The 14,431-nt window shown below is 45.5% G+C and overlaps 7 non-coding genes across 7 annotated transcripts; all 7 read right to left on the bottom strand.

Annotated features, from left to right (window-relative positions):
• Nucleotides 1-744: 744 nt before the first annotated feature.
• Nucleotides 745-935, bottom strand: LOC142653209 (U2 spliceosomal RNA). The gene has a single exon (XR_012848147.1). It is a non-coding gene; the product is annotated as a U2 spliceosomal RNA (small nuclear RNA).
• Nucleotides 936-2,178: 1,243 nt separating this feature from the next.
• Nucleotides 2,179-2,369, bottom strand: LOC142653208 (U2 spliceosomal RNA). Its single transcript, XR_012848146.1, has one exon. It is a non-coding gene; the product is annotated as a U2 spliceosomal RNA (small nuclear RNA).
• A 1,243-nt stretch (nt 2,370-3,612) lies between these two features.
• LOC142653206 (U2 spliceosomal RNA) lies at nt 3,613-3,803 on the bottom strand. The gene has a single exon (XR_012848145.1). It is a non-coding gene; the product is annotated as a U2 spliceosomal RNA (small nuclear RNA).
• A 1,238-nt stretch (nt 3,804-5,041) lies between these two features.
• Nucleotides 5,042-5,232, bottom strand: LOC142653205 (U2 spliceosomal RNA). The gene has a single exon (XR_012848144.1). It is a non-coding gene; the product is annotated as a U2 spliceosomal RNA (small nuclear RNA).
• Nucleotides 5,233-6,475: 1,243 nt separating this feature from the next.
• LOC142653649 (U2 spliceosomal RNA) lies at nt 6,476-6,666 on the bottom strand. The gene has a single exon (XR_012848573.1). It is a non-coding gene; the product is annotated as a U2 spliceosomal RNA (small nuclear RNA).
• Nucleotides 6,667-7,904: 1,238 nt separating this feature from the next.
• LOC142654193 (U2 spliceosomal RNA) lies at nt 7,905-8,091 on the bottom strand. The gene has a single exon (XR_012848920.1). It is a non-coding gene; the product is annotated as a U2 spliceosomal RNA (small nuclear RNA).
• Nucleotides 8,092-14,235: 6,144 nt separating this feature from the next.
• LOC142654357 (U2 spliceosomal RNA) lies at nt 14,236-14,431 on the bottom strand. The gene has a single exon (XR_012849013.1). It is a non-coding gene; the product is annotated as a U2 spliceosomal RNA (small nuclear RNA).

Genomic DNA, 14,431 nt, shown 5'->3' with positions numbered 1-14,431 from the left:
GGTGCGGCTCAGTCAGTCACTCAGTGTTGCCTGAGAGGGCAACACTGCAACAGCCGGCCGCCATGCTGTTTTGTTTTGCACAGCTAGTTGCCTCCAGGAGGCCACAAGAGGGAGACAAGGGACTGCAAAATGGAAAATAAGCATCCACCAACTTTACAGACAACTTCTCCTTGCTCCTACAACCTCCATCCTTGCACAGTTTGTTATTCTTCTAGGTAACATAGTAACAAATCCAAATTGCTGCTCTCTTTGTAGGCAAGCAAGGCTTTGTTGCAACTGCAATTCTTACTCCTTCTTGAAATGTAGGGACGACAGTACATTCCATCACATCCATCTAGTGTACACAGGTAGGTCCATTGTGGCGGGTGGGCGGGCGGGCGGCTTTAATGGCTGTTTGCTGTTCCCCTACTCCACTCCACTATTTGACTGTGGTGCTGCATCAATCAGTGGCTGGCTCAGGTGCAGCTCTTTAACTTACCTAAAAGGGAGGGCGGAGAGAAGACAAGGAAGGTGAATGAGCTTTTCTAATGTAAAATGCCGGAAACACAGACACACAGACGACACAAAACAAGAGGTGGCAATGTATTCATTAATTGCATTTAATCAATTAGCTCATTATCACTCATGCATTGTCCAACAGGTGTTGAAATAATGGGATTAAAAGGGGAGATCCCTTCAGAAAGACAGAAACAATGGCCAACACAAAAAACACTTTTGGAATCTGATTTTAGTCAACACATAAGGAAAGGGTGCACCGGTCCTGGAAATACTGCAATACCAGGTCAATGCGTGGAGTGGACAGAGCAAGCTCTATTTCCATCTCCCTGTTCTAAAAATCCATTTAATATATGGTCCCCAGATAGGGGACGTATCAGATATTAAACTGATAAGAACAGATACTACACTTGATCTTAGCCAAAAGGCCGAGAAGCGATAACCCGAACGGGTCGCGCGTTGCCCGAGCCTGCCCGATACTGCTGTTCAGCCCTTGCAGCGATTCAGCCTACTTCTAGGCAATTCCATGGGGCCCTGCAGGCTCACACACTCACAGCTACACGGGAGGTGAATAAAGGCCGGAGAGGAAGCCAGACAGGATTTGCTTCTTTTGCTTGCACCACAATGCAGTGCTGAAAGAGGAGGAATCTACATAAAAACGCCTTCCTGGCAACGCCCAAATGCCCTGCTGCCATGCAGATAAACACTGGCAGCGGCAGCAAGTGCATGCCCACAGCCACCCCTTGTTCCTTCACACCTTGTATCAGCTGTAATCCAGTCCAGTCCAGTGCTGCCTGCTGAGCAGCACTGACCAACACTGCCTGGGCCCAGGCTTTTATCTCTGAGGCCCCATTATGATGTCAGAAAGCTGGCTCTGGCTCCTCAGGGCTCCACTATGACACGTGCAAAGTTCCGTCTGAACTTTATATAAGACGGTGCGGCTCAGTCAGTCACTCAGTGTTGCCTGAGAGGGCAACAGTGCAACAGCCGGCCGCCAGGCTGTCTTTTTTTGCACAGCTAGTTGCCTCCAGGAGGCCACAAGAGGGAGACAAGGGACTGCAAAATGGAAAATAAGCATCCACCAACTTTACAGACAACTTCTCCTTGCTCTTACAACCTCCATCCTTGCACAGTTTGTTATTCTTCTAGGTAACATAGTAACAAATCCAAATTGCTGCTCTCTTTGTAGGCAAGCAAGGCTTTGTTGCAACTGCAATTCTTACTCCTTCTTGAAATGTAGGGACGACAGTACATTCCATCACATCCATCTAGTATACACAGGTAGGTCCATTGTGGCGGGCGGGCGGGCGGGCGGGCGGCTTTAATGGCTGTTTGCTGTTCCCCCTCCTCCACTCCACTATTTGACTGTGGTGCTGCATCAATCAGTGGCTGGCTCAGGTGCAGCTCTTTAACTTACCTAAAAGGGAGGGCGGAGAGAAGACAAGGAAGGTGAATGAGCTGTTCCAATGTGAAATGCCGGAAACACAGACACACAGACGACACAAAACAAGAGGTGGCAATGTATTCATTAATTGCATTTAATCAATTAGCTCATTATCACTCATGCATTGTCCAACAGGTGTTGAAATAATGGGATTAAAAGGGGAGATCCCTTCAGAAAGACAGAAACAATGGCAAACACAAAAAACACTTTTGGAATCTGATTTTAGTCAACACATAAGGAAAGGGTGCACCGGTCCTGGAAATACTGCAATACCAGGTCAATGCGTGGAGTGGACAGAGCAAGCTCTATTTCCATCTCCCTGTTCTAAAAATCCATTTAATATATGGTCCCCAGATAGGGGACGTATCAGATATTAAACTGATAAGAACAGATACTACACTTGATCTTAGCCAAAAGGCCGAGAAGCGATAACCCGAACGGGTCGCGCGTTGCCCGAGCCTGCCCGATACTGCTGTTCAGCCCTTGCAGCGATTCAGCCTACTTCTAGGCAATTCCATGGGGCCCTGCAGGCTCACACACTCACAGCTACACGGGAGGTGAATAAAGGCCGGAGAGGAAGCCAGACAGGATTTGCTTCTTTTGCTTGCACCACAATGCAGTGCTGAAAGAGGAGGAATCTACATAAAAACGCCTTCCTGGCAACGCCCAAATGCCCTGCTGCCATGCAGATAAACACTGGCAGCGGCAGCAAGTGCATGCCCACAGCCACCCCTTGTTCCTTCACACCTTGTATCAGCTGTAATCCAGTCCAGTCCAGTGCTGCCTGCTGAGCAGCACTGACCAACACTGCCTGGGCCCAGGCTTTTATCTCTGAGGCCCCATTATGATGTCAGAAAGCTGGCTCTGGCTCCTCAGGGCTCCACTATGACACGTGCAAAGTTCCGTCTGAACTTTATATAAGACGGTGCGGCTCAGTCAGTCACTCAGTGTTGCCTGAGAGGGCAACAGTGCAACAGCCGGCCGCCAGGCTGTCTTTTTTTGCACAGCTAGTTGCCTCCAGGAGGCCACAAGAGGGAGACAAGGGACTGCAAAATGGAAAATAAGCATCCACCAACTTTACAGACAACTTCTCCTTGCTCTTACAACCTCCATCCTTGCACAGTTTGTTATTCTTCTAGGTAACATAGTAACAAATCCAAATTGCTGCTCTCTTTGTAGGCAAGCAAGGCTTTGTTGCAACTGCAATTCTTACTCCTTCTTGAAATGTAGGGACGACAGTACATTCCATCACATCCATCTAGTATACACAGGTAGGTCCATTGTGGCGGGCGGGCGGGCGGGCGGGCGGCTTTAATGGCTGTTTGCTGTTCCCCCTACTCCACTCCACTATTTGACTGTGGTGCTGCATCAATCAGTGGCTGGCTCAGGTGCAGCTCTTTAACTTACCTAAAAGGGAGGGCGGAGAGAAGACAAGGAAGGTGAATGAGCTGTTCCAATGTGAAATGCCGGAAACACAGACACACAGACGACACAAAACAAGAGGTGGCAATGTATTCATTAATTGCATTTAATCAATTAGCTCATTATCACTCATGCATTGTCCAACAGGTGTTGAAATAATGGGATTAAAAGGGGAGATCCCTTCAGAAAGACAGAAACAATGGCAAACACAAAAAACACTTTTGGAATCTGATTTTAGTCAACACATAAGGAAAGGGTGCACCGGTCCTGGAAATACTGCAATACCAGGTCAATGCGTGGAGTGGACAGAGCAAGCTCTATTTCCATCTCCCTGTTCTAAAAATCCATTTAATATATGGTCCCCAGATAGGGGACGTATCAGATATTAAACTGATAAGAACAGATACTACACTTGATCTTAGCCAAAAGGCCGAGAAGCGATAACCCGAACGGGCCGCGCGTTGCCCGAGCCTGCCCGATACTGCTGTTCAGCCCTTGCAGCGATTCAGCCTACTTCTAGGCAATTCCATGGGGCCCTGCAGGCTCACACACTCACAGCTACACGGGAGGTGAATAAAGGCCGGAGAGGAAGCCAGACAGGATTTGCTTCTTTTGCTTGCACCACAATGCAGTGCTGAAAGAGGAGGAATCTACATAAAAATGCCTTCCTGGCAACGCCCAAATGCCCTGCTGCCATGCAGATAAACACTGGCAGCGGCAGCAAGTGCATGCCCACAGCCACCCCTTGTTCCTTCACACCTTGTATCAGCTGTAATCCAGTCCAGTCCAGTGCTGCCTGCTGAGCAGCACTGACCAACACTGCCTGGGCCCAGGCTTTTATCTCTGAGGCCCCATTATGATGTCAGAAAGCTGGCTCTGGCTCCTCAGGGCTCCACTATGACACGTGCAAAGTTCCGTCTGAACTTTATATAAGACGGTGCGGCTCAGTCAGTCACTCAGTGTTGCCTGAGAGGGCAACACTGCAACAGCCGGCCGCCAGGCTGTCTTTTTTTGCACAGCTAGTTGCCTCCAGGAGGCCACAAGAGGGAGACAAGGGACTGCAAAATGGAAAATAAGCATCCACCAACTTTACAGACAACTTCTCCTTGCTCCTACAACCTCCATCCTTGCACAGTTTGTTATTCTTCTAGGTAACATAGTAACAAATCCAAATTGCTGCTCTCTTTGTAGGCAAGCAAGGCTTTGTTGCAACTGCAATTCTTACTCCTTCTTGAAATGTAGGGACGACAGTACATTCCATCACATCCATCTAGTGTACACAGGTAGGTCCATTGTGGCGGGCGGGCGGGCGGGCGGCTTTAATGGCTGTTTGCTGTTCCCCTACTCCACTCCACTATTTGACTGTGGTGCTGCATCAATCAGTGGCTGGCTCAGGTGCAGCTCTTTAACTTACCTAAAAGGGAGGGCGGAGAGAAGACAAGGAAGGTGAATGAGCTGTTCCAATGTGAAATGCCGGAAACACAGACACACAGACGACACAAAACAAGAGGTGGCAATGTATTCATTAATTTCATTTAATCAATTAGCTCATTATCACTCATGCATTGTCCAACAGGTGTTGAAATAATGGGATTAAAAGGGGAGATCCCTTCAGAAAGACAGAAACAATGGCAAACACAAAAAACACTTTTGGAATCTGATTTTAGTCAACACATAAGGAAAGGGTGCACCGGTCCTGGAAATACTGCAATACCAGGTCAATGCGTGGAGTGGACAGAGCAAGCTCTATTTCCATCTCCCTGTTCTAAAAATCCATTTAATATATGGTCCCCAGATAGGGGACGTATCAGATATTAAACTGATAAGAACAGATACTACACTTGATCTTAGCCAAAAGGCCGAGAAGCGATAACCCGAACGGGTCGCGCGTTGCCCGAGCCTGCCCGATACTGCTGTTCAGCCCTTGCAGCGATTCAGCCTACTTCTAGGCAATTCCATGGAGCCCTGCAGGCTCACACACTCACAGCTACACGGGAGGTGAATAAAGGCCGGAGAGGAAGCCAGACAGGATTTGCTTCTTTTGCTTGCACCACAATGCAGTGCTGAAAGAGGAGGAATCTACATAAAAACGCCTTCCTGGCAACGCCCAAATGCCCTGCTGCCATGCAGATAAACACTGGCAGCGGCAGCAAGTGCATGCCCACAGCCACCCCTTGTTCCTTCACACCTTGTATCAGCTGTAATCCAGTCCAGTCCAGTGCTGCCTGCTGAGCAGCACTGACCAACACTGCCTGGGCCCAGGCTTTTATCTCTGAGGCCCCATTATGATGTCAGAAAGCTGGCTCTGGCTCCTCAGGGCTCCACTATGACACGTGCAAAGTTCCGTCTGAACTTTATATAAGACGGTGCGGCTCAGTCAGTCACTCAGTGTTGCCTGAGAGGGCAACAGTGCAACAGCCGGCCGCCAGGCTGTCTTTTTTTGCACAGCTAGTTGCCTCCAGGAGGCCACAAGAGGGAGACAAGGGACTGCAAAATGGAAAATAAGCATCCACCAACTTTACAGACAACTTCTCCTTGCTCTTACAACCTCCATCCTTGCACAGTTTGTTATTCTTCTAGGTAACATAGTAACAAATCCAAATTGCTGCTCTCTTTGTAGGCAAGCAAGGCTTTGTTGCAACTGCAATTCTTACTCCTTCTTGAAATGTAGGGACGACAGTACATTCCATCACATCCATCTAGTATACACAGGTAGGTCCATTGTGGCGGGCGGGCGGGCGGGCGGGCGGCTTTAATGGCTGTTTGCTGTTCCCCCTACTCCACTCCACTATTTGACTGTGGTGCTGCATCAATCAGTGGCTGGCTCAGGTGCAGCTCTTTAACTTACCTAAAAGGGAGGGCGGAGAGAAGACAAGGAAGGTGAATGAGCTGTTCCAATGTGAAATGCCGGAAACACAGACACACAGACGACACAAAACAAGAGGTGGCAATGTATTCATTAATTGCATTTAATCAATTAGCTCATTATCACTCATGCATTGTCCAACAGGTGTTGAAATAATGGGATTAAAAGGGGAGATCCCTTCAGAAAGACAGAAACAATGGCAAACACAAAAAACACTTTTGGAATCTGATTTTAGTCAACACATAAGGAAAGGGTGCACCGGTCCTGGAAATACTGCAATACCAGGTCAATGCGTGGAGTGGACAGAGCAAGCTCTATTTCCATCTCCCTGTTCTAATAATCCATTTAATATATGGTCCCCAGATAGGGGACGTATCAGATATTAAACTGATAAGAACAGATACTACACTTGATCTTAGCCAAAAGGCCGAGAAGCGATAACCCGAACGGGCCGCGCGTTGCCCGAGCCTGCCCGATACTGCTGTTCAGCCCTTGCAGCGATTCAGCCTACTTCTAGGCAATTCCATGGGGCCCTGCAGGCTCACACACTCACAGCTACACGGGAGGTGAATAAAGGCCGGAGAGGAAGCCAGACAGGATTTGCTTCTTTTGCTTGCACCACAATGCAGTGCTGAAAGAGGAGGAATCTACATAAAAATGCCTTCCTGGCAACGCCCAAATGCCCTGCTGCCATGCAGATAAACACTGGCAGCGGCAGCAAGTGCATGCCCACAGCCACCCCTTGTTCCTTCACACCTTGTATCAGCTGTAATCCAGTCCAGTCCAGTGCTGCCTGCTGAGCAGCACTGACCAACACTGCCTGGGCCCAGGCTTTTATCTCTGAGGCCCCATTATGATGTCAGAAAGCTGGCTCTGGCTCCTCAGGGCTCCACTATGACACGTGCAAAGTTCCGTCTGAACTTTATATAAGACGGTGCGGCTCAGTCAGTCACTCAGTGTTGCCTGAGAGGGCAACACTGCAACAGCCGGCCGCCAGGCTGTCTTTTTTTGCACAGCTAGTTGCCTCCAGGAGGCCACAAGAGGGAGACAAGGGACTGCAAAATGGAAAATAAGCATCCACCAACTTTACAGACAACTTCTCCTTGCTCCTACAACCTCCATCCTTGCACAGTTTGTTATTCTTCTAGGTAACATAGTAACAAATCCAAATTGCTGCTCTCTTTGTAGGCAAGCAAGGCTTTGTTGCAACTGCAATTCTTACTCCTTCTTGAAATGTAGGGACGACAGTACATTCCATCACATCCATCTAGTGTACACAGGTAGGTCCATTGTGGCGGGCGGGCGGGCGGGCGGCTTTAATGGCTGTTTGCTGTTCCCCTACTCCACTCCACTATTTGACTGTGGTGCTGCATCAATCAGTGGCTGGCTCAGGTGCAGCTCTTTAACTTACCTAAAAGGGAGGGCGGAGAGAAGACAAGGAAGGTGAATGAGCTGTTCCAATGTGAAATGCCGGAAACACAGACACACAGACGACACAAAACAAGAGGTGGCAATGTATTCATTAATTTCATTTAATCAATTAGCTCATTATCACTCATGCATTGTCCAACAGGTGTTGAAATAATGGGATTAAAAGGGGAGATCCCTTCAGAAAGACAGAAACAATGGCAAACACAAAAAACACTTTTGGAATCTGATTTTAGTCAACACATAAGGAAAGGGTGCACCGGTCCTGGAAATACTGCAATACCAGGTCAATGCGTGGAGTGGACAGAGCAAGCTCTATTTCCATCTCCCTGTTCTAAAAATCCATTTAATATATGGTCCCCAGATAGGGGACGTATCAGATATTAAACTGATAAGAACAGATTTTTTTTTTTTTTTTTTTTTTTTTTAAAACCTTCAGGTTTGGATTAATTTTGTTTAAAAGCACTCGTTCATATCCTGTCGATACTTACTATCAGTATCCTAGACATTCTGAACGGTTCCATCCAATCATCATCAGGCTTTTTCATTTAGATTTTTTTTTTTAAATTTTCATATAACAAAAAGCAAATACAGAAATCATATCAAAAAAATTCCACCCCTCCACTACACTCTCACCATATACCTCCACTTCAAAACCTTCCAAATCCCTTCTGCATCCACCTCCCCCAACCTTTCCTTATCTACCAAATACACTGTATACATCCTATCCAATACCATTCTCAAACATCCTTCCACAGTTACATCTTTCTTTCTAAACACATACAGGTTCCTAACATCCCACAAAACCTCTTTTATAATTGCTAACATGACAAATAATACCCTTTGATTTTTCTGGCTTACACTCGCAAGCCCAAACAAAACTATTTCCATACATAACCTATTAATCCCAACCAACTCCTTAAGTAACGGACCCATACCCCTCCAAACTCCCTGTGCCACCCCACAATTCCAAAACAGATGCACTATACTTTCACTCCCACCACAATTCTCTCTCGGACACAAATCACTCCTCACAACTCCACGATTTTTCTGAAACTCTCTAACTGACAACCCACCATGCAAACTCTGCCATACAATCTCTCTCTGTCTATTTGTAATACCATCTGTCCTCAACCCCTTCCACACCTTACCAACACACTGACCTCTCACCATATTTATATTACATTGGACTTCCACATCTTTTATACACTTAAACACACTCTTCTTATCTTTCAAACATTCTTTCTTCACCGCTGTCAATCCAAATTTCCTCATAAAATTCTCAATAAACTCATACCATTTAGGACTCACAAACGCATACGGCTTCCTTAAATCTCTTTTCATCCATCCTATTTTCCCTAACACCTTCCCACCCAAAAATCTCACCATGCATGCAAATTTCCAATCACCTCCCAGCATCCTCTTCACTGCAAACATCACATTCACCCCTAAATACACTTCAATATTAGGAAAATTCATACCCCCATTCACCCAGTCCTTCAGCACAGTCTCTCTTTTCACTCTCTCCATTGTCGTTCCCCAAAAAAACACAAACACAATTCTATTCAATTTCCTTACAACCATATACCCCGGAGGAAACACCACAGCAAGATACAGAAAAATCGGCAAAATCACACTTTTTATCACCATTATCTTTCCTTCAAACGTCAACTCTCTCAAACTCCAAAATCTCAACTTCCTACTCACTCTTTTCTCCACATCTACCCAACTCTCACTTCCATCCAATTTTTCATCCATTTTAACCCCCAAAATTTGAATCGCTCCGTCCACTCTTTTCACACCCAAGTCCTCATTCATACCTGAACTTCCAAACCTCTTATACTCACTTTTCTTCCAATTTACCCTAAAAGCTGACGCACCACAAAACAAAGACACCAATAATTTTGCCCTCCTCAAAACTGCAAAAGAATCACACAACACACACACATCGTCCATATATGCCAACACTTTCAGCTCTTTCCCACCACTCCCTGGAATCTGTACTCCTCTCATACACTTATCCTTCCTAATCATCTCTAATAATGGTTCTAAAGCACACACAAAGACTATAGGGGACAAAGGGCATCCCTGTCTTACACCCGAACACACCTTCACTTCTTCACTCACCCATCCGTTTATCAAAATCTTACTGCCCACACCTTTATACAACATCCTCACCATATTCACAAACTCTCCAGGAAACCCCATCCTCACCAACACTTTAAACAAAAAATCATGCGACAACCTATCAAACGCTTTTTCAAAATCAATAGATAACACACTAAGCTCTTGCTTTCTCTCCCTTGCATCCCACAACACATCTCTCAACAAACAAAGATTCTCCCCAATCCTTCTCCCAGGAATTCCACACACTTGATCCTCCCCAATCACCTGATCGATCACATCTCTCATTCTATTGGCAATCATTTTAGCAAAAATCTTGTAATCCACATTCAACAAAGTTATAGGTCTCCAATTCCTTACATCCTTCTCATCCCCTTTCTTATAAATCAGTACAACCACTCCACTCTTCATACTCTCCGCCAATCTACACTTGTCCCGCATAAAAACATACATCTCAATCATATCTAACTTAATCACATCCCACATTCGCTTATAAAACTCCACTGGCAACCCATCCTCTCCCGGTGTTCTATTCACTGACATGCTTTCAATAGCTGATTTAACCTCTTCCTCCCCAACTCCTCTCATCAGCCTATCATACTCCATTCTCTCCACCTGCTTCTCAATCACAGCCACCACTTCAGACTCCAAATCTCTATCACACTCCTTTACTGCATACAATTCTCTGTAAAACTCTTCAACCACTCCTAACACCACTTTCCCTTTTACCACCTTCCCATCCTTATCATACACACATACCAAATCCTCTTTCTTCCCAATCACTTTTTTAAAAAAATATCTCGAACATTTCTCATTCTTTTCTAACTTATCCAATCTTGCTTGATACATAATTTCCTTACCCTTTTTCACCATCCATTCTTTCATATTCTTCTTAACTTCCTCAATCTTCTCATCCACCTCCCAACCATTCTTCTTCAAACTTCTCAAAAACCCCAATCTTTTATACAAGCACTCATACTTTCTCCTTCTACCAGCCGCTCTTCTATAACCAACTTTCTTAAAATATACTTTTGTCTTTTCCTTCACCCAATCCCACCACTCCAACACATCTACAAACTCATTCTTCCTTCTACACCAACTCCCATACAAATTAACATATTTCCCATACACCTCCTCATCTTCTAACAAATTAACATTTAATTTCCATAAACCCCTCCCACTTATACATTCCACATCCAAAACCAGTTCACACATCACACACTCATGATCCGAATATATTACCCTCATTTGCATATATTTTTTACCCATAATACATTTCGACACAAAACACATATCTAGTCTTGAACTATAAATACCCCTGTCTGAAAAATATGTATCTTGGGGGTCTACCCCACATAATTTTATCACATCCTTCAACTGAAAATCAAACAATATATTTTTAACCATATTACCAGACACATCCACATTTTTTCCATCAATCTCACAATTAAAGTCCCCTATCCACACAACCGGATCCTTCCCAGGCAAAAACATTTTCACTTTTTCAAACAATTCCACTCTTTCATTCTTATTAGTTGGAGCATATATATTAATTATACGAACATTCACTCTATTAAATCTCACCACCACCATCACACACCTTCCCTCCTCAATAACAGTATGACTGCAAATTTCTATTTTTTTGTTTTTGAATAAAATCCCCACACCATCATTTCTATTTTTGTTTGACACTGACCATATTGCAGGCCCGTGCACCCACTCCTCCTGCCCCACCACAAAATCCAATCCACACTCTTGAACACAAATTACATCCACATTTTGATTTGCTAATATATCTAGTATAAGAGCTCTTCTGGCTCTACTCCTAAACATACGCACATTGGATGACAAAAACTTCAAAGACATAATCTAAAACAACCCAAAGGAAGAAAATTTAGCAATGACATTATTTTAAGATTTTCCTCTGGAGTACTTTGGAAGAACCTTCTCCGCCAGAGCCTGTATCCATATGGGCCTCAAATAAAGATTCGAATGGGTTCTCCAACGAAATCGCCTCTTCTTCCACCTTCTCAAAACGTGGCTTTTTTGCCGTTTTCCTGGGGGAACGAAAACATTCTGCACCTGTGACAGTCACTTCCCCCCCAGGAGGTTCATCTTCCTCGGAGAGAGACCAGTCTATTCTTGCTGACTCATCGATCAAGATGCTCATGGGAGATTCCACAGCTGGGCTAATCAAACCCTCCCCCATCTCCACCTGCTGCTGGTCTTGCACAGCTTCATTTTGTCTTTTTTCCGCCTCCTCAGACATCCTCAAGATTCTTGCTCCTTCCTCCCTCTTCCTATTAAGATCCATTTGGTTCCTTTGCTTTCTAGCCTCCTCCTGCTTCTTCCTTTCTTCCCTCCTCTTGACAACCTCAGGACAGTCTCTGTACATATGCCCAGTCAATCCACATAAATCACAGGCTCTAGGCTGTGGACACGCCCCAGCCTCATGTCCAGGATTTTTACAGTTTCTGCACAGTTTAACCCCTGGGCAATCCTCCTTTAAATGGCCAAATTTAAAGCAGTTCCTGCAAAAGGATGGCTGCCCTTGGTAATACAGGTAGCCTCTGTTTCCAGCCACCGAAAAATTGGCAGGTGGGTGTCTCACTCCCCCAATACAGCTTTCATCAGGTCTTAGCTTTACCCAGAATTTATATGTTCCATTAAATATGTTAAGGATACTTTTCTGCCTTACCCCTCCTTTCACACTTAAACAGTACTGTCCAAGAAAGTTCTTTAGGATATTAACATCCGTGAAAGGGTTAAATACATGGATAAAGACAGTTTTTTCCTCTAGTTCAAACAGTGGAACAAATGTGACATTCCTCAGTACCTGGTTAGATGCATTGGTCTTCAGACATTCATAGAAAAGCAGGCAGGTTCCATCCACATAAAAGGAAATGTCATAGATACCTTGTTTCTTTGATTCCTGAATACAAAAAACATCATCTTCAAGGGAAATACCCGCCATCTTTTCCACAATTTCGTGTCCAACATATGAGATGCTGTTCTTCACGCTGTCTGAGATCTCCACCTTCAGCCGGACTGTCTTCTGGATACCTGAGGAAAATTCCATACCTGCCATCTTTCAGCCTATCGGTCCAGGACCATAGGAGGATCGCCACTCAAAAGGTCTCCTGCTACCACAGGAACACTCGCACCCCCGACCCAGACCAGAGCAATAAACCCTGATCTGAGCCAAAAGGCCGAGAAGCGATAACCCGAACGGGTCGCGCGTTGCCCGAGCCTGCCCGATACTGCTGTTCAGCCCTTGCAGCGATTCAGCCTACTTCTAGGCAATTCCATGGGGCCCTGCAGGCTCACACACTCACAGCTACACGGGAGGTGAATAAAGGCCGGAGAGGAAGCCAGACAGGATTTGCTTCTTTTGCTTGCACCACAATGCAGTGCTGAAATTTGAGGAATCTACATAAAAACGCCTTCCTGGCAACGCCCAAATGCCCTGCTGCCATGCAGATAAACACAGGCAGCGGCAGCAAGTGCATGCCCACAGCCACCCCTTGTTCCTTCACACCTTGTATCAGCTGTAATCCAGTCCAGTCCAGTGCTGCCTGCTGAGCAGCACTGACCAACACTGCCTGGGCCCAGGCTTTTATCTCTGAGGCCCCATTATGATGTCAGAAAGCTGGCTCTGGCTCCTCAGGGCTCCACTATGACACGTGCAAAGTTCCGTCTGAACTTTATATAAGACGGTGCGGCTCAGTCAGTCACTCAGTGTTGCCTGAGAGGGCAACAGTGCAACAGCCGGCCGCCAGGCTGTCTTTTTTTGCACAGCTAGTTGCCTCCAGGAGGCCACAAGAGGGAGACAAGGGACTGCAAAATGGAAAATAAGCATCCACCAACTTTACAGACAACTTCTCCTTGCTCCTACAGCCTCCATCCTTGCCCAGTTTGTTATTCTTCTAGGTAACATAGTAACAAATCCAAATTGCTGCTCTCTTTGTAGGCAAGCAAGGCTTTGTTGCAACTGCAATTCTTACTCCTTCTTGAAATGTAGGGACGACAGTACATTCCATCACATCCATCTAGTGTACACAGGTAGGTCCATTGTGGCGGGCGGGCGGGCGGCTTTAATGGCTGTTTGCTGTTCCCCCTACTCCACTCCACTATTTGACTGTGGTGCTGCATCAATCAGTGGCTGGCTCAGGTGCAGCTCTTTAACTTACCTAAAAGGGAGGGCGGAGAGAAGACAAGGAAGGTGAATGAGCTGTTCCAATGTGAAATGCCGGAAACACAGACACACAGACGACACAAAACAAGAGGTGGCAATGTATTCATTAATTGCATTTAATCAATTAGCTCATTATCACTCATGCATTGTCCAACAGGTGTTGAAATAATGGGATTAAAAGGGGAGATCCCTTCAGAAAGACAGAAACAATGGCAAACACAAAAAACACTTTTGGAATCTGATTTTAGTCAACACATAAGGAAAGGGTGCACCGGTCCTGGAAATACTGCAATACCAGGTCAATGCGTGGAGTGGACAGAACAAGCTCTATTTCCATCTCCCTGTTCTAAAAATCCATTTAATATATGGTCCCCAGATAGGGGACGTATCAGATATTAAACTGATAAGAACAGATTTTTTTTTTTTTTTTTTTTTTTTTTTTTTTTTTAAAACCTTC

Source organism: Rhinoderma darwinii, chromosome 5 (genome assembly GCF_050947455.1).
Source record: "Rhinoderma darwinii isolate aRhiDar2 chromosome 5, aRhiDar2.hap1, whole genome shotgun sequence".
NCBI classification, from domain to species: domain Eukaryota; kingdom Metazoa; phylum Chordata; class Amphibia; order Anura; family Rhinodermatidae; genus Rhinoderma; species Rhinoderma darwinii.
Note: the sequence above shows the minus strand (reverse complement) of the source record. Positions and strands in the feature narration are given on the sequence as shown.